General features: G+C 38.2%; 1 long non-coding RNA gene across 1 annotated transcript; it reads left to right on the forward strand.

Moving 5' to 3' along the window:
- The first annotated feature begins 8876 nt into the window (after positions 1 to 8876).
- Positions 8877 to 16828, forward strand: LOC308220415. The gene is made up of 3 exons (XR_013956658.1): positions 8877 to 9014; positions 15972 to 16009; positions 16655 to 16828. It is a non-coding gene; the product is annotated as an uncharacterized lncRNA (long non-coding RNA).
- The last annotated feature ends 2753 nt before the right edge of the window (positions 16829 to 19581 follow it).

Here is a 19581-nt window from a genome sequence, read left to right on the forward strand (position 1 = left end):
GATCAGCACTAGAATATTACCAGGTTTTAGTTATCTGGCATACAGCATGATTATGATATTCCCCCCCCCTCCGCCATATGTCTTTAGATGATAAAAAGCACAGGATGTAGTATAGAAATGTATTTCCTAGATTAAAATAGTGCTAAAGTTACAAATCCACTCAAAGGACGGAAAACAGTCTTACTCAGAAGTAAGGATGTGCCAAAATTAAAACTGCCTATGTGGTGTTTATATGAAAAAGAATGCATAGGAAGATTTTCTTTCTATGGCTACATGTTTTGGGGGTTTTGTTTGCAGTATTTTTTTCCCTGGTTGTGTCCAAAGCAGATGCTCAGTGCTTTGCTTCCTTGTGTCCCTGTTAGTAAGAAAGCAGTACAAACCCCTGAGTTTTAGAATGTTCCCCAATCTGACAAGGGAGGGAAGTTTTCACTTTGTAGAAGTAAATAAAGTAACAACTACTCCTGGAAAAAAAGGAACATTTGAAATAGGATGTATAGGCATAGAGGGAAAATAATTTGCTTTAATAAAACTGATTGGATCTCAGTGGCTTTATTGCCTGTTTTAAAGTTTGTCTCCATGCAGTGGATCTGTGATACATAAATGCTTATGGATGACTTTAGGTGACTATTTAGCTACAAGACGTGATTAAGCATTGCTTTCAATAAATCTATATTACAGAAGTCAGTGCAGATTCTAATGTATTGTTAATGAGCTCTAGTTACATCCCTTTTCATTTGTTGGAAGGAGAGGGGATATACTGCTGAATTTTCTGGGACAAAAGAAATACACATATATGCTGTCAACAAAGGCTACCTAGACTCGGTTAGCAAGCATTATAGTCAATCTTAAAAGTTAAAAAGGTGAAGTGCTACATGATAATTGTAGTAGATTATATGAATGTGGATCCAGTATTTTCATATCTTCCTTTCTTTGTTAACTTGGTTATTGTGATGTTCAAAATGCTCTGAGTTCAAGCAGACCTATTAGCTTGTTAGCCAGTGTGTGTATGTGTCAAGTAACTGTTCAGTCAGGTGAATTCAAGAGCAGTTACCTTGTGTTTCCTCATTTCATGGCGTTATGAGAGTTCTTCAACTCTGTTCATGGTGCATACTTACAGATAATATCCCTCCCCTGGTTTTCTTCCCAGCATGGGCAAAAAATGGCACTCAGCATCGCTGTGTGTTTCCTTCATAGCTTTTATATAGGAAGGTACACTGGGTGGGAGAGGAAGAAAAGAAATAATATAAACTACTGATTGAAATTGATGCCTCACACTTGGAACTAAGATCATTGCTATAATGCAATGTGCAAGCTACAATATGTCTCCTTCCTGATTTATTTCCTCCTGTTTTAAATGTATATACTTGAGGCCTTTACTACAACCTCTGGTAACGGCTGGGCAGAATCTTTTTGTGATCATCGCAGTAATCTTTGTTTTGCAGACACGAGCCCTATTCTGTTAGGTGCTCTATCAGCAGCCCCTTGAAGCAGGGGTGGTTGGTGTCTTGCAGGGTGAGGAAATGGGGAAGAAATGTATTCTATGAGGAGACACATGCTGAATATGAAAAGCAAGCACTGAACATCTTGGATATCTGTTCAGGAAGAGAAGATGATAGAAGCATTGAAGAAGGTAAAAGAGGGAGGGAGGAACAGATTGAGGTTTGGAGCCTTAAAAACAAGGTTGGTTACTCTTCTAGAAAATACAGATGATAAATATATGTTGTTTCTCTGCATGTTGAAACCTAGCATTTTAAAAGATTATATAATATTTTTGCAGGTGTTAATTATAAACCATTGAGGGCAGGAAGGAAGGAATATCACCAGAAGGAAGTTATACACAGGAGCAAATACAGAAATTTGGATTTGAAGCTGTGAGATTCTTGTATACCAAGCAAAATCACTTTCCACTGCGTGGAGAGATGGAGACAACTCTGCCGTCTACGTTCATCTTTCCTGCCAGATTCTGAGTAGTTTAATATTTTGAGCACCGCAAGCTCAAAGAATTTTATCTGAAGGTAAAGGGTAGGAAGGGTAATGCACAATATTTGGATTTAGATGTACATTTGCACATGCATATTTGGCTCCTTGGTATTTAAATCTCCAATTAAAGTGTGTGTCTAATGAGCAGAATGGTTAAAATGTGATTTGTCATGCCTGTGCATATAGGCACAATCCCAGTAAGGTGCATCATTACATCATATCACTTCAGTTATGAATATATGAATTATATCCCCTGAAAGAACATCTGTCTTATCTGAGAAATATTTATTCTCTGACTCATCCAAAGCTTTTGTTGCCCTCCAATGCAGCAAAATAATTAAAACTACAATTAATTTTTTTATTGCAGCAACCTGACCTCATTATGCTTATTTGTGCTAGAACCAAAGGCAGAAAGAAATGCATTAATGGAAGAATCCTGTTCTAAATTATACAGTTCAGAATAAGGAAAGAGGTTGCAACTCCAGCTGGTGGACCTGAGGTGGGGGCTTCCAGATGGTGTCAGGAGCGATCACCACAATGTTTTACTGCATCTGGAAATTCTGAAAGTGTGAAGAGACAAGACATTACACATTTGTTGTAAGGTTTTCAAGATCTTTAGGTTTAATTTTGGAATTCAATTGAATTTCTATTTTTAGGGTACAATAAGTGTATGACTAGCTTTATTATATAAAGAAGGGGCATATTGTAAACTTAGAATGCAAAAGAAGGGATGGTGAAGTGAATGCTTGACTGATGTACACTGTAAGAAACCTGTTAGGTTGGCTTTTGTGCTGTATGTAAATCAGGGTTTTATTTGTCTCCTTGTGTATGTATTCCTTTTTTTCCATTGCTTTCAGGTTTGTTGGATGAAAGCTTGATGATCCTGTCATCCCAGGAATATTATGAAAGAAAAACTTAGAATTAATTAAAAGCATAATTGGAAGAATGAAACTAACTGAAATAGTGCAAAAGCAGAAAATGTTAAGTGTGGCATCTCATGGGGAATAAAAAGAGACAGTTCTGACTGAAAAATCAGTGCAGATGATAATCGGGCAGATGTCACCCAACACATTTTGGGAACTCACAAATCATCAGAAGAAAATACAACTGGAATTCACTTTAACAGAGAATCAGACTCCAGCATTTCAGATGTGCAGGATTTGTTTGATGTGTCTTCATTCCTCAATGGGACAAAGAACTGCAGCTTCTTAACCAGTGCTGCAGGCAGGATGAAAATTTTGTGTCAAGTATTTACAAACTGCAGCCTGCCAGGTGAGTGCTGAGTTCCTTCTGTTCACAAGTTGTTTGGTAAAGGAATAAACATGGTTTTCCTTCCAGTCCATTAAGGAGCTGAATTTATTCTTCATTAGTCTGAAAGTGGTTCACTTCTTTAATCACTGGAAGTTTTATTGCTAAGCACTTGCATGAAAGAAATACTAAGTCTGAAGAGTTTCCTTCAACATTATATCCCACAAATGAATGGTGTCTTTATTTAAATAAGCAGCAGTCTTTTCTCATTACAGTACAAAGTGCAGCAATAGAAGGTATCATCTGAAGGATAATTTTCCCCTAAATCTCTATTAATGATGCTGATAACCCTGTCATCAAATGGGCATGAGAGATTTTACCCCTGTAACATTAAGGCGGTCTTTTCCCCCCATAAGGGGGAAGATTTCGCCCCTTCACCTGTAAGTTTGATGGGTTTGTTACCATCCCAGAAAGATGAGACCCTTGAGCTCAATGAGCCTGTCAGAGCCTCTGCAGGCATTCCACTGGACAGCACACTGCATCAAAGTGTATTCAGGGTACACAATATCAGATTCACCCACCAAATTAAAAAAAAGGTTTTAAGTAAGATTTTAAGATGATTTTAAGTCAATTTGAGTTTCTGGAGACTCACACAAAATAGATCTGAACTGAGAATTTTTTGTATATCATTTCATGATTATTTTCATGAACATTTTAAGGTCAAAAAATTGCCAGTAACAACATAATATCCTAACTGCGAGAACAAGCGTGAGAATAGTACATGAAGCCAGATAAAAATCAATCATTAAATGTGATTAGTTATAGCTTTTACCCAATAGGCATCACTATGGTGGGGAGAAGACAGGTTCAGCCCATTGATCAATCCCAGCAGTTACAATGGAGTCTTAACCTGATTCCCTCCTGCCCCCCACATTGCATATTAATACTCTCTAATCTGAATTAGTAACTCCCGGTAGCTCTTCATCCTTTTATCAATTGGTCATCTAATTTGCATAAGGATTACATAGTTAAATGCCTAACTATGCATGTTCAGGGAGGTGTCCCCGGACCTGGGCAGGGGCCTCTTGACCTATGGGTGTCATTTTTAGCATTGAAATGGGATTATAATGAGAAAAGTTCACTAAAAGGACATAATCATGGTTTCTCACTTGTCAAAAACATATTTTGGCAATTGGTTTGGTTTTGTGAGGAAGTAGTAGACTTCAAGGATAGTCTTTCTTTATTAGAGGTTCATTAATCTTATTTTTCTGTCTTACTTTCCTAAATTCTGTTTCTCTCAGTCCTGTTTGCTCTCAGTTTTGTTTCTCTCAGTCTGCCTTACAAGGCCAAAGCCTCTCCAGCTATCAGTTCTCATTGTAAATAACTGTTGTTTCTCAGGTCTCATGACGCTTTAAGAGGCCCTTTTATCTGTTCACGCTCTTTACAAGTTTTATTTCTGTAACTAAATATCTATGGAATATTAACTATATATGATTGTAAGCCTAAATATATTATTATGGAGCTTAAACTAAACGCTTATGGAGCTTGAGCATGTGCATGTGGAGCTTGCGTGGCTGTAGTCATATATATTTTTGTTGTGAAATTCTCTCAATTTACAATCCTTGTTTGTCATCTGCTAGGTGATTGATCAGTAGTGGTGTTATCTTCCTGTTCCTACATCTGCAGGGAGTAAACTGGAGCCCAGCTGTGGTGTCTTCACTCTCCATTATCTCAGCATATGCCAAGGTCACGGGGTTGCCTGGGGAAGTATTGTAGAGTAGATTCTGTGCACGGCAGCTGCATTACATCCCAGAAATAGCAACTGCTTTTTACCCTCAAATATATTTATTACTGCAACATAACCTTGAGGATTAGGAGTGGGGGTTTCTCTAATTTCCCCCATTATTCCCCAGCCCCCATCTTAGAGATGGTGTAACAGGCCCAGCTGAGGTACATAGCTACTAAAACAAAGGTAATAAGGCTCAAACCTGTATCTGTCCATCTGCCAAACCATGCAGCAATTTGTTAGGCTAGAACTGCACCTACCCAAAGTAATGGTGTTCTTTAATCATGTTTTATGATTAGAGCAGCTTCTTAATTTTCCAATATGTTCTCACATCTTGTCTTTTACTCATCTGCATATCACATTTTGAATTAGTAGGGATATTTTCAGCAGTGATCCTGCACACAGGCAGCAAGCTCAGAGCAAATGGCTGAGCTCTTTCCAGAGACTACCTAAGATATCTCAAGAGTATGCTCCACTTGCTCTCAGTGAGGAAGCATCCGCTGAGCTGCCTGGGACAGATGAGACTAGAAACTCAAAATGAAGAGAAGGGTGCTCAGCTGGAATGATCAGCAATACATTATTTCCTAAAGGAAGAAGAAATGTTAGATTCAGTAATAGAACAAGTTAAAGGAGTTAGAGACATCGCTGGCTTTAGCACTCCTTAAAATCTTGTGGTAGGACAAGCAATGCTTCAGTGAGTGTGTTACTGCTGTAATAAATACATAAAATAGACAGAACTTCAAAGATGTTACTTCTCAATAGCCTGAAATGCCTTTTCCTGTACAATGTACTGTTTAGTCCATTTCAACATATGTAACTCCTTCTACAATCTGCAGGCAACTTTTTAGGCTCTACTGAAGGGGCAAAATGCCTGGAGTTGGGCCAAGCAAAATTAAACACATGCTGTGAAATTCTGTTTAACTGCAGAGAATAAAATGAGTGCCACAGAATAAGTTTAACAATGCAATAATGATTTAAGGGCAAATCCATGCATTTCATGGGGTTTTTCACAAATAAACCTTTTCCGCTGTGATGTAGACATTTCCGTGCTCTTTCAACTCCACTCTTTCACAGCATTATTCTTGTAACTTTTCTCCATCACTTAACGTGTTTTCCATTATATTACCTTGCTCAGATAATTAATTAAATTCCAGTCTATAATGTGCTTTATCAGTTTATTGGAAGTTTTCACTGTTTTTTTAGAGAGTCTGTGTTGCCGCAAGCTTACCAAGTTCTTTATTGCCATATCCTCGTGCATGCTATGTTCTCTCTCAGCATAATCTTTTCTTGAACTATTTTGATGGTAACTTTTTAAAAATGGAGTTAAGAATTAGAACATTTTTCCTTTCTCACAGCAAGAGGTTGATCAAGAATTCAAGATTCAGAGCTCTCCACAAGATCACTGTTGCTGCTTCAAGAGAAAGACTTGTGACTTCAAATGCGACCTGTCAAGCATGCAGTCTTCAATATGCTTTGACATTCACCTTGTGAAAACGGAAGTTAATGAAAGTAAGTATGAAGCACATCAGAACATCATAGAAAGCATACATGCACAGGTATGCCTACATCACTTCCCTTTCTTCACCTCTGCCATGCCTCTGGGATGCTAGGCAGTTCTTTTCATCATATTCTAGAGCTTTAGACAGGGAAAAAGTGCAGATCACAACATGTTTTGTCTTGAGTGTAACTGTGTTTTTAAAGGCGCATGCTAAACCTGTAGCAATTTTACACTCCCAAGTCAGGTGCCTTCACTCTTTCTTTGAACACCTTCTCCAAGTTCCCTTCTTTCAGCTTGGTTTTCCCAGTTAGGTGTTTATTCTGACGTTCCTTATCTCTCTCCCTTAATGAGCTGCAATCTTCTAAGACTTCCTGAACACCAATCTTCAGTTTGCTTTGCCTGTTACCTTAATTCTCAGTAGTCAGGAAAAGCTGAAGAGAAGAGTCCATGTTACTTTAAACCCTTAGAGGGGCATGCTGAGTTAAAATAATGTAGAAGGCTGAAATGTCATTCTTAATTCTCCTTGGATACCCAGCTTCCTCAGCAATCCCATCAGAAACTGTGGGATTGGCATGGAATTAAGGCAATGTGGATCAAGAATCAAAATCTTATCAGCAGTTATTAATTAATATGTAATTAAAATCTGTATCTGCTCATTTATTGCAATTAATCCTTTGAGTTAGTAACAAACCGAGCTGTGTTGCAAACCTGAAGAAGCCAAGAAAAGTATTAGGCATGGCCTAGAATAACTCTTTCTCCCTTAATTGTAAAATGAGACCTAAGTGGACTCTTTCAGCACTGGGGTTTGGGACATGCTTTTCTATTTTATGAACTCACAGACAGAACAGTGTATTAATTTGTTGTAAACAGATATAGCACAAGATATGATGTATCTGGTTTTGGCTTCACTTTATCTTAATTCTTCCCTTCAAACCTCATCTTAGATCACCTTTCTTGTCTGTGTGCTCTAGGCTTTACAAGTCTGTAAAACAAAAAGTACATTATTGAGCACAAACCTGCTCAACCCCCTTCACCTCCTCTTTTGCATCTCAATGAGATGGGTTTGGCCATTGCTTGTCATATCCTTCAACATACTCAACCCCTTGCATCTTCCTCTTTTCAGGATGACTATGTCAAGTTTCAGCTTCAAGTTCTGATCTCAGTTATAATCCCCAGTCAGCTGGGGTACTTCTGTATATTTTAAGAAAAATACAGCAACCTGTATGTTTTGTTTCGTGGTGGTTGCCTTTACCAGTAGTTGCTGATCTCTGGAGTGTGCATTACCCACCAGAGGGAGCTGAAGGCAAGAACTGTCAAATTTTCATTGAATCTTAGAACCATTTCAGTTGGATAAGACCAGTAAGATCATCGAGTCCAACCGTTAACCTACCACTGCCTATAACACTGCCATGTCCCTAAGTGCCATGTCTACATGTCTTTTAAATACCTCCAGGGAGGGTAACTCAACCACTTCCCCGAGCAGCCTGTTCCAAACCTTGACAACCCTATCGGCGAAGAAATTTTTCCTAGTATCCAATCTAAACCTCCCCCAGTGCAACTTGAGTTGGCATTTCAATTCCCAGCGGGTTCCCTGGTGAAAGTCCTCTCTTACTATAAGGGCTTTGGACTTGGGCATCTGTCCTCAAGTTAGCTTGAGAGCAGATGCGGACTGGGTAGAAAACCAGTGCATCTCCTTGTGGTAAGTTATAACCCCTTTTGGGAATCGTCACTTGAGTGTCAAAGCAAGCACCTTGTGATGCACATATCATTGTTCTTTGGGTTTTATGTGTGCCGTTCCTTGTAACATTAATAAGAACACCAAAATTGTATAAAAGAAAATTAACTTTGAGAATAAACTAATTATCCCTGAGAAAAATAGGCCAGGTAGAAGCAAGGGTGAATAGGTTATCTGTGTCTCTAAAGGGAAATCTCAAAATTCCTGAGTACAGACAGGCTGTAGGATATTTCTCCAATGTATTAAAGTCACATTTTATTTATTGAGAAATAAATTGCCCGAAAAATAATAGAAAGTGTTGTTCATGCATTTTACATGTTTTAATTTTGTTTACTACAGAAATATGTGTCAAGTGTTTAACGTGTTTATTTTGACTGAGAATTTTGGAACTAAAAATGTGTTTCCAAGCTTCCATTTTTTATTTTTCCTTTAAAATCACAGTATTTTGACATATTCCAGGTTATCCCAATTCATTAACAGGATTGGGTTTTTTTATGGTAGCCATTTGGTCAAGGTGAGAGGGGTTTTATTCTTGTTCTTGGTTTTCTTTCTGTCTGTTAAATCACAAGATCAATTTATATTTATCACCTTTTAATAAAAATCTTCCTTTGATTTAGAGGACAGGAGAAGTGCTGGTCCTTCTGGACAAATGAGCTGCTTCTCACATTTCCCTCTGCACTTGAAATAAGCCACCCACACAGAAATAAGTAAATGTTGAGACATGTTGAGACATATTGAGACATGTTAGACATAACAGCTGAAAGGAGGTAAGGAATAGCTTCTTATACTGTTTCTAAGTTGTAGCTGACCATATGAACATAAACAGTCTTTAGGAAATGATGGGGTGGGCTTCTTTGTACTACAAAAGGCAGGAAAGCTCACACTGTGCATTATAGCTGAGCAATCGTATACAAAGCTGGTCCTTACTGCTTCCAAGCTGCTTGCTGCTTGCTCAAGTCAGTTGTAATTTTCAGTGCTGTGGGTATCCTTTGACTTCTGCGAAACCATTAATCTATTGGTGATACGAATTATGACCCATGAGAGACACTGAAACTTCCCTAGGTAACAGCCAGGTGGGTAAACAGCATGTTAGACCTTCTATGGGAATTTTTTTTTCAAATTCAAAATCTTGTCATCCAAAAATGGTAACAGTCACATCAAATCACCTCAGCTGCAGCTCACGTTTCTGTTCCTTGACAGATTTTTGTCACATTCTGCAAAAGAAGGTAAAAGTTTATATCAAATTGCTGTCTAATATACTTCACTTCATGGCTTCTTCAGTTAGAAGTTGCCTTTTATACTGGAGCATAAGGTTTTAATAGATTTTTTTTTTTAATGTCTGGATCCTATGTAGCTTCTTGAGGGCTCATCACCCATATTTCAGCATTTCAGAGAGGAGGACTTATTTCTGTATTTATTTTGCTGTCAATTTACTTAAATAATGGCATAACTTGTCAGGCTTTTTAATAGGCGTTTTCTGACATTTCAATAGGAATTAGTTTGTCAAATGTAGTAAATAAAAAGAGAAATGTAAGAAAAAGTTAGCAGGAGACTCATAGATTTGGAAACCAAACCTTAAATTATGCATTTTACAATTGTACCTCCTCAGCAGTGGCTGCTGGATAAATTGCAGTGCTGTGTGACACATTGGATCTGCACTTTAGGATTTTCTTAATTAAAGCAAATAGAAGAGGAGGAAATCTTACAACTGCTTTAGGAAAGGGAGATACTTTAGGTTGATTTATTTCAGATGCAGTTAATTAGCTATAAAGTGACCCTTTTTCAGTTTTCTTGGGTAACATTTTACGTTTCTGATTATTTCTGACAGCTTTTTTCTTCTGTCTCTGCACTTCATTCCTGCTGCCACTTCAGTTTTTGTTTCAGTTCCTTCTCTCTTTTGGGTTTATTTTTCTCTCTTGCCTTATGTGTGGGTGATACTTTCATATTCTCTCTTTTCACATTTGACTTCTCTTCAGAATTTTGTTGCCTGATACTTTATTCTGAAGTTAGGGAAGAGAAAGGAATATATGCCAGCTTCAGTCTCAGGAAATATACTGATTTCTGTGTTTGAACCTATACTTTATGATTTCAGGGTTCTGATCTGATGGACTCATGCCATTTGCTGCATGAAACACACATTTCTTCAGCAGATACTCCTAAACATAGTGATTGCTTCACACTTATATCAAGAATTTCAATGAAAAATTTACTTTGTGTGCTTATAGAGTAGTAGGAAGTACTACCAGTGAAAATTTAGGATTTAAAAAAGTCCTCTTCATAACTCAACTGAGTATCAGCCTTCCCTCGTTGCTCTATAGTTGATCTATAGTCATTATATAATACAAATCTGTTATAAGGGATTAATCCTAAGGATACATTTTGTAGGTATGAATTCCCTCATCCCTTCAACAACCTGCTATATCTTCCACTAACAGCTGCTCAGGTACTTCTTCCAAACATAAGTAGAAGGGCATTCTTTCCTGGTTGGGTACGCCAGTCCAGCATACAGCTTTACACAGTGTTTGTTGAGATTGTCAAACTGACATTTCTGAGAACAGGATCTGTGCTAGCGCAGTGCAGGCGTGTGCTCTGAGTTGGTGCCCTACTCCCAGTATCAGCAGGGAGCTTGTTATTCGTTTTTGCTCTGTGTAAATATTGTGGTGACATAAAAAAACTACACTCTTTCTAAGAGTGTTCTAAGAGTGACTAGTCCACTTCTACGGCACATAATGGTAGGAAAGGATTGTTGTAATTACTTATGCAGTGTCTTTGACAAGGTTTGAATGATGACGCTTAGGAGAAGTCCAGTGTCCTCACTCACATTAATTTGATTTTCAAATGGCACTGACAATGTTTTGTATCAAAGACAGAAATAGTTTGTAAAGGCAAATCCAGCTGCAAGGAGTTAAGATAAAGTGTTAGAAAGAAACTTGATGAACGAGGAAGGAAGCAATAGACATACATGAAAGAGATTATAAAGAGAATAATCCAAAGTGTGTGTTGACATCCTTATTCAGTCCCGTATTTTATCACTGGTATGTCTGAAGGGTATAAAAGCTAAATTTGCAGACAGTAATGACATGGGGAGCACAGCAAATTATAATGTATGTTACATCTAGATTCAGTTCAGGCAGAGACAGAGACAGAATATTTCAAAAGAAGCAAAATCAAACCACATTAAGAATTACAAATACTGCTCATGACAGTCTTTTATAGCATTAAAATTTTCAGTTAACTAGCATATTTGGCAATCTCATTGGTTTTTATTCCTGAACTGTCACTGCCAGAGCAGCAGGATTGCCCTTCTAATCCGCCCCCCAGTCATACTGTTGTTGGTATAAAAAGTCCAAATCAGGCTGTATCAGCATGTCTGTGGTTTGCTCTGTGCCTTGCTCATCCAGTTGATTCTGACAGTATAGACTGGGTTGTGCATACGTACCTGGAAATAATTCAGTCTGCCCTGAACATGCACTTAGTCTTCAGGTTTTATTTAGTAATGTGACAGAATAAGGTTACAGATACGTTTTCTCTGTTTCAGTTGACTCTTCTTTTGTACAGGAATAGAAAAGAAGCCATGGTGTTCAGTGCTAGCAAAGGCTAGCACTGTTGTGGTTGTTAAGATGATGTGTCAAAACTGTAGCAGCTATTCAGGGAGAAGTTGTAATGAATGACTACTTCCTTGTGATCTGTAGGTAATGAAAGTTTAGAATCTGTGCTCTTGCTTCACCAGAAAAGGAAGCTGTGCCCCGCTTTTTAAAACACTTGGGTGGCCCGTGAGGTCTTCAAGAGCATCTTTCATAAATTCTGGAGTTTTTGAAAATCATGCTGGCAGCCTTCCAGCAACTTCAGGTGCCTAATTTCTCCTAAAAATCCAGGCTTTTACCCCTAGCCTTTTCACCCAGCTGTGTTCCATCTGAAGGCAGGAGCTTCAGTTCCCTCATGCCTCCTATAAACCTTCTAGATTCCTACCTGGCAGCTGGTCCAAGAGCAGCTGCACCACTGTATCTGTATCACTCCATTACTTACAGAAGGATCAGCAGGGTTGACCTTGCTTTACTCTGAGGTGAGTTTGACACTAAAATGCTCTCAAGGTAGCACATTTTCTTTTCAGACAGTGCTACAGATATAAAAACAATTGCCATTTTAAAAATGCCTGTAGTGGTGTAGTAGAAACTCTTCCTCTTGCTATGAACAGGTCTTCTGTTCCTTAGAGGGCAGCAGGCTATTATGAAAGTAGAACTTTTCAGTGTTAGCACTTTTGCCTACTCTTGCAGTCTTCAGGATTGCTGCAATGACTTTATTTGCATTTGCTTCATTAACCATCTGGGCTATCACCTCACGGCACTTAGACATTAAAGCCACTGAGGTAATACTCGGGAATGTGAAGACCACAGGCATGTGGCCAAGTAACCTTCAGTTCATCTTGAAGGTGTATGTTTTAATTTCTATTGCCATTTTGTTAAATAAGAGAGAATTGTTACTTTGGATTGCTTCATTTCTGAAAGGATCACGCAAATAGAAATCTCAAACTATCAATACTATAATTACATATTCTATTTCAGTAATCTCGTCTACTTTGCCATGGTACATTATTTAATTTCCTAGTGTTCCACATGAACACCTGTAACAAGATTGCAATGGAAAACGGTGTGCCATGTGGTTAAGAAAATGAATACCAAGTGACCTGAGTGCTCTGAAATCAATCATATGACAAAGGAGATGGGCTTAAGTGGGGAGAAAATGTGTTCATTCTCATGAGAACACAAGATCTGAACCAAATTTCATGTGAATTTTGTGGAACTCTAAGAGAATTTAACTAAAGTTCCAAAGGTGATGGTTGCTCCTTGTCACTGAAATGTACTCTCTAATCGTAAAAATCTCCATATTATGGAAACCAAAGATACAATTGTTTTCAGTGTTGAATTCAAGCTTCTGTTGCTCTCTCAGTACTTTATCAGTAAATTGAATACTGTTATCAAAGATTTATAATTGAATATACATTTTACATCCTGTAAATAATACAGGCTTCAAAAGTGTATTTGATGGCATTAAAGTCAAACAATGGCTTATCCTAAAAAATGTTCCTTAAATCCTGTGCAGCTTAGCTCAGGAAAAGATCTCTGGAAAGATCACTTCTGAATACAGTTTTAGTGGTAAGACAGTTGCATAGAGTAAATTTGGCTAATTTCTACATTCTCTGTAAGCCAGAACACATCAGGCTTTATACTTGGTGATCAGCACCACGTATTTCATCTGAAAGTGAAATCATCACCAGTGCAGATGTTTGCGTACCTGGCCTTTGTGGGCCAAAAAGGTGGGCAGCAAAATTCAGGTAGACCGTTCAAGGAGCCTCACAAGATAGTTCTGGAAGAACAGCCACAGACACATGTGTTAATGGGAGAATATTCTATTCCTGTGCTGGAAATGCTTTCTTTATCAATTTAACTTTAAAGATGTAGGCATTTGCCCTGAACTTTTTTGTTTAGCGTTTTGTGGTGGGAAGAACTACCTTCTAATGTGGAACTTGGCTGCAAAGATCAATGACCAGGTTCTGACTGTTACTACAAACAAAGGAAAAAACACGAATGGAGTCTGAGTCATTGTGGCTGTGCAATATTTGCACAGAGAAGGGATTGGCCTCTCTTCTGGATTTTCTGACACTCATTGTTCAGGTACTAACTGCAAACTTACTCTGAAAGTAAGTTTGGGGGGGTGTACATGTCTATGGATTTCTTTCACATTTATGTAATTAAACAAGACATTTGCTTAGATAATCAATTACATAAAGCAGGAAGTGGGGTTTTTTTTATATTTTTACTAGGCTCTGTTAACTTATAACCGTTTGAAAGGGAGTATGTGAAGAAACCGTCATTACCTCATCCTTCACCAAAGGAAAGAGTACAGGATTCTTGAGGGAGGAGTACTGCTTGGCCTTCCTGGCAGTAGGTAAGAGTTTGTCTCTGGCACTGACTGCATCTTCCACAAAGTTTTACATATGGAACGTATCATATGTTCATGCTCTGCGCAACTAACTGTGAAATACTTTTAAATAGAACGATTGTTCACTCTCTATTTCAAAATACTCATTTTAAAAATTTTCCTTTTTTAGTTTCTTGAGTCACAACAGTCATTAGCATAAGGGGCATTCTCTTAAATCCATCAGATACTCATGGAAGTGCCTCTAGGTAAAGTTAAAATCTGTAAGTAAGCTATTCTTTACAGTATATTGTATATCTGAGTGGGAACTTTTAATTCTGGTGAAGGTCAGCTGTACTTCCCAGTTTCAAAGCCACTGTGTGACCTGAACTGTGAGCTCAGCCTCCCTTTCTCAGAAATGGAGGAAGACCAAGGAAGACATTTTTTTGGGATAAAACCCTCTGTAACAGCAATAAAGACCTCACTGGAGCAGAAAGATGCAACTCGTTCTTCCCTGTGCCTGTTGGAGGTGGTTTTCTCTGGTGTTTCTGAGGTCTGTGAGAAATGTTTGGATAAGATCTTTTGGTGCGGTTCCCAGAACGTGGTTCATGTGATATCAAAGAATCCTGATTCTTTGCCAGGGACCTTTTTGTCATTGGGAATTTAGAGACTGGGTTTGTAAAGGGCTGGCTGAGACAGAATACAAATTAAAACTCCTGAGCAACCTATTCTGCCAGCCCGTCTTCTATCAAAGGCCACCAGGGACCTGTACCAGGAGACACGTCCCAAAAGGAGGATGAGCAATGGAGCGAAGGTGACTAAGTTCGGTAGCACTGCAAAGCTGGAGCTGAAACTTCAGTGTCCAGGCCATGGATCAGCACTGAAATAAGAGTTATTGGAATAAATAAATGTGGTCATTGTAACCTTCCTTAAAGCCAGCGTACCTTTGTCTTGAAGCGTCTGTCTTTCCGTCTGTAACCTGTAAATTTTGTTCACTGGCAAGGCAGTCCTGGGTGAATGGAAGATAAGCATCTGACAGTTTTCCTCACTAGTTTCCATTCACCTCTTAAAGTCTGGAATGGCAGACTTCTGAGTAAATGCAAGGAATTTATCTTGAATCTATTATAGCTGTTCACAGTAGTTATTTAAGGTGCAGTATGTCACTACCTGCTTGCAATATACAAAAGATGAGAAGGAAGCAGATTTTCCAGAAGCCTTAGAATTGGCAGTGATCATCTATTAGGTGATAGGTAAATTGTTCCTCCTTCCTGATGAGCATTTTTACTTCAACGAATGCGATCAAAAAGTTGTATCAGGTGACAAATGTCAATGTTTAGTATTTTTTCAGTACTTTGGACTCCATGGGAAAGGTGCAAGGAAATTAAGACAGGAAAGGAGACTGGAGAAGAAGGTAAAACAAGAAATAGACAAAAAGGGAACTTATTAGTGAAAAACATAATGCCATTGATCAGTACCTGCTTAGTGGAGATGAAAAGGTGAGAAACAACATCCTAATATATCATGTATATCACAGAATCATAGGATGGTTTAGTTGGAAGGGACATTAAAGATCCTGTAGTTCCTACCACCCTGCTATGGGCAGGGACACCTTCCAGTAGAACAGGTTGCTCAAAGCCCCATCCAGCCTGGTCTCAAAATATAATAATATAGTATTAATCGTAATATAATCTCAAAATGCTGTTCTGCTTACTGATGGATGTTATGTTACAACTGTTAGAATCCTGAGAAGCTATTTTGTCCTACTTTGTATTCCTTTTTTTAATATCTGTCTTGTTTTCACTCCATAGTTTCCATTATGATCTCATATCAGGAAGTTCTTGAACAGGTAAGTGTTCTGGGGTCATAATCATAATTAAATCCACCTTTTTGATTGCTTAATTTACACTAATGAATAATTTTTGAATTGGAAAGACTATAGTTTTTCTCCCTAAAGATCAAATTTGAAATTGTAATAAGAATTTTACATTTTCATGGAGCTGTAACCAGAATTCCTTTTTGTCACAACTTTGCAGAGTTTATTAATAATCTTTGCTGTTTACCGTCATCTGCATATATAAAGTATCACTGGTGGGCTGTGTTTGGCTTTACTATGAACAGTTTCCCATCTGACTTACTGTAGATAGTCTCAGCCCTGTGTTCATTTGACCTGAATTTGCCTTGATTTCCTCAGTCATCACTCCACTGGGTCAACAGACAGATCAGCTGGAGAAGTTATCACAAGTGCATATGTGTACATATACAATAATTTCCATATCTGTATGAAAGGACTTATGCTTAGAGGTCCATTTGGTTTTAATGTTCATTGACCAACACCAATGCCACTTAATTACTTAAATATGCTAAGATTGAGAAAAGGGTACATATTTTTAGTTAGATATAAATGAGATAAAAAAGGAAAGTGCTGATATGAATCTGCAGAAAAGTTCTTGAGCTTGTTCCTGACTTGCCAGATGCTCTTCTGCTCCCTCAGTTACAGTGTGTTCATACCAGCCACACCATCTCACTCAGTTCAATTTGAAGCCCTGTGCCAGCTCCATCTTCTCAAAACCAGCACATCCATGCTCCTCCTGTGCACTGCTGTGCTGACCTTCATTGGCCACTATCTGGTGCTTCCCAGCAACACTGAAGAAGAGAAAATCGACTCTATCATACTTTGAAACTTGGAAACCAGAATGGTAGGTTATTATTTTTCGTAAGTTTAAATGCACTTTTCATGTTGAAAAGTGACTGCGAGATGTGGTATTTATAAAAATAACCAAGAGTTTGGATGGTGAATATTTTCATGAAACTACTCAGAAATGATCAGCACGGTAAGGCTTGCTTACTGAACGTGTGCTCTACTTGCTAAAAATTCATGTACTCATTTTGCCAGTTCCTTCCACCAAAAATTAACTTACCAAAGAAAATACTGTGAAATATTATTCCAGTGTTTCGTGTTTCTTGAATAGGTAGAAACCAAATCATAGTGTCCACGTTTGCTGCTTAAAATACCTGAATGTCTATCAGGTTTTCTATGAGTGTGGAGAATATAATTATTTTGTTATTAATTAATTACAAATGCAGCAAGTAGAAAGCAGAGCTGGAAATCCATTTAGGAGGTCATTTATTTCAACAGCACTAACATTTACTATTATTGGGCCTATCTTTCTACTGTAATAGGATAAGCTCTTCATATATACAAACATCCCTATTTTCACTCCAGCAAATGGGTGGTACTTCTGTGCAACACCTAGAATCTTGTCCCTGGTGCTCTGCAGTCACGGCCTGAATTGCCAGGTATCCTTAGAATCTTCCTCTTCCTGATCCTAATCTCAGTGTCCCTGGGACACAGCACCATTCCTCACATCCTGTGCCTTTAAATGTTCCTCAATTCTGGATCTGGATTTCACTGGGAAGAGAAAGGTCAGCCTTCTCTATTGACTTTGTGCCGCTGTGATAGCATAACCTTCAGCACAGTTCAGCTCACTTTCTCCAGGGGAATGCAAGAAAAAGCAACAACTGTCCACCCAGCTGGCCCCTGGCAATGCTCAGAATGTGCCCAATGCTCAGATCTGATGCCTCTGGTCCCCTCCTGTCCTGCTGGCTGAGAGTGAATTCTTCAAATGATTTTTGGAGAGAACTTTCAGAGAAAAAGGTAGAATGAAGGGAAAATGACAGATTAAATTCTCCTGGAGCTTTGTTTAGGATTCCAGTGGTAAGTCAGTGCCTTCCCACAGCTCAAGAACTGCTGAGCCAATCCATTTCCCCTGCCCAAGGGCAGGATCAGTTATAACTAAACTGATGCTGACATGATTGTCTAGCCTGTCTTGTAGCATCTTTGTCACTGGAGATCTTTGCTTTCCAAAGTAATATATTCTGGTGTTTCACTATTATTATGGTTGAACAGTTCCTTTTTGTTTTGTTTTCTCCCTAGAGTCTTATTTATCAGTGCTCCAACTGAAAGACATTAATTATTGTCCATTTCACTTAGACAGATTGTCTCTTTCCTCTCAGAAGCAAACTTTCCCATTACTAAGGACTACTGATTTCATTCCTCTTGTTTCTAGGCTTTGTACTATTTTTTATTAGAAGTCAGTCTACTACACCTCTTCTCTCTCTAGTTGCTTATTTGAACTCCCTCCACCCTCAAGTGTGGTTTCCAAAACTGAATAGCATATAATTACCTAACATGTTTTAAAACAGCATTTCTATTTATTCATCTCTCAGGATTTGGGGGTTTTTTTTGCAATGGTGCAAAATTAGTGACATGTTGATCTTACTCCTTGAAACCCTAAGGGGTTTTTATTGTCATTGATTATTGTATTATGTTAAATAATCACTAAAGTGCTATTCCTTAGGACTAATATCGAAATAATAGTAGAGGCGTTTAACTGACAGATACTTAAAATTACTATTTCTCTAAATGTTAGGTTTAAAACTTATTGGAAAATGAGCCAAATGTGTACTACTTAACAATTATGGATGATGCCAGTAGAACTGGGTTTGGAGTCATGATAGAAAGTAGGTGAACTCCTGAATATATTCCTCTTTTGTTATTACGTGAATGGTACAGTCCAGTCATCAAGTTCCTCTACCAAATCACTTACTCAGAAAGGAAAAATGAGGAAGCTGGCAAATGCTGATAAGGTAACTTCATGAAATGCAAAGAAAAAGTTAATGGATTTTGTACTTCTGCTGATAAGTCAAGGACTTATAATGTTTGTTAAAATGACTTTGAGTTATCTTTTCAAACAAAATGACTCTTACATAATTTGCTTCCACTCGCATCCTTTCAGTAAGTACAAGAAAACTATGGTTGGTCATCTTGCCAGGTTTTTTGCTACCTTAAGAAGTGAGACAAATGACAGATAACCAATGGTTTATAATGACAAACATATTGGTTTCTACTCTTGTTTTCTTATCCTCTAAACTGGAAATAAGCAGGAATGTTGGGCAGTCATTACTAAAGATTTGCATGATTTGTTTGAAATTAGGCTTTGTTGTGTGCAATCTTCATTAATAGTGCTCTTTTTACATGAGACTCGGGCTTTACATATGACTCAGTGCTCCCCCCTTTTTCACAGCTGAATTTGTGATGTTGATCATTCCACTTCAGGATAAAAATCTAATCACAGTGACACAAACAACACAGGGAGACTCTGGGCTGAAGAAAGTACAATTCAGAAGCCCAAGCATCAAATAAAATCAAAGGATCTAGGGAAAATATAGTAATAAAGGCAGCCAGCCATCCCCAAGTACGCAGTGAGATTCCAGCAGAACGTGACAGGATGCCAGTGTCTACGTTCTTATCAAAATAAGACTTAGAATAAACTTAGTGTTTCTAAGGCTTGCACGGTACTAATGAGACATCTAACAGAAACTACGCATTTTCTGTGTAGCTACTCTATGTCCAGTCAG

Source organism: Psittacula echo (assembly GCF_963264785.1).
Source record: "Psittacula echo genome assembly, chromosome: 1".
Lineage (NCBI taxonomy): Eukaryota > Metazoa > Chordata > Aves > Psittaciformes > Psittacidae > Psittacula > Psittacula echo.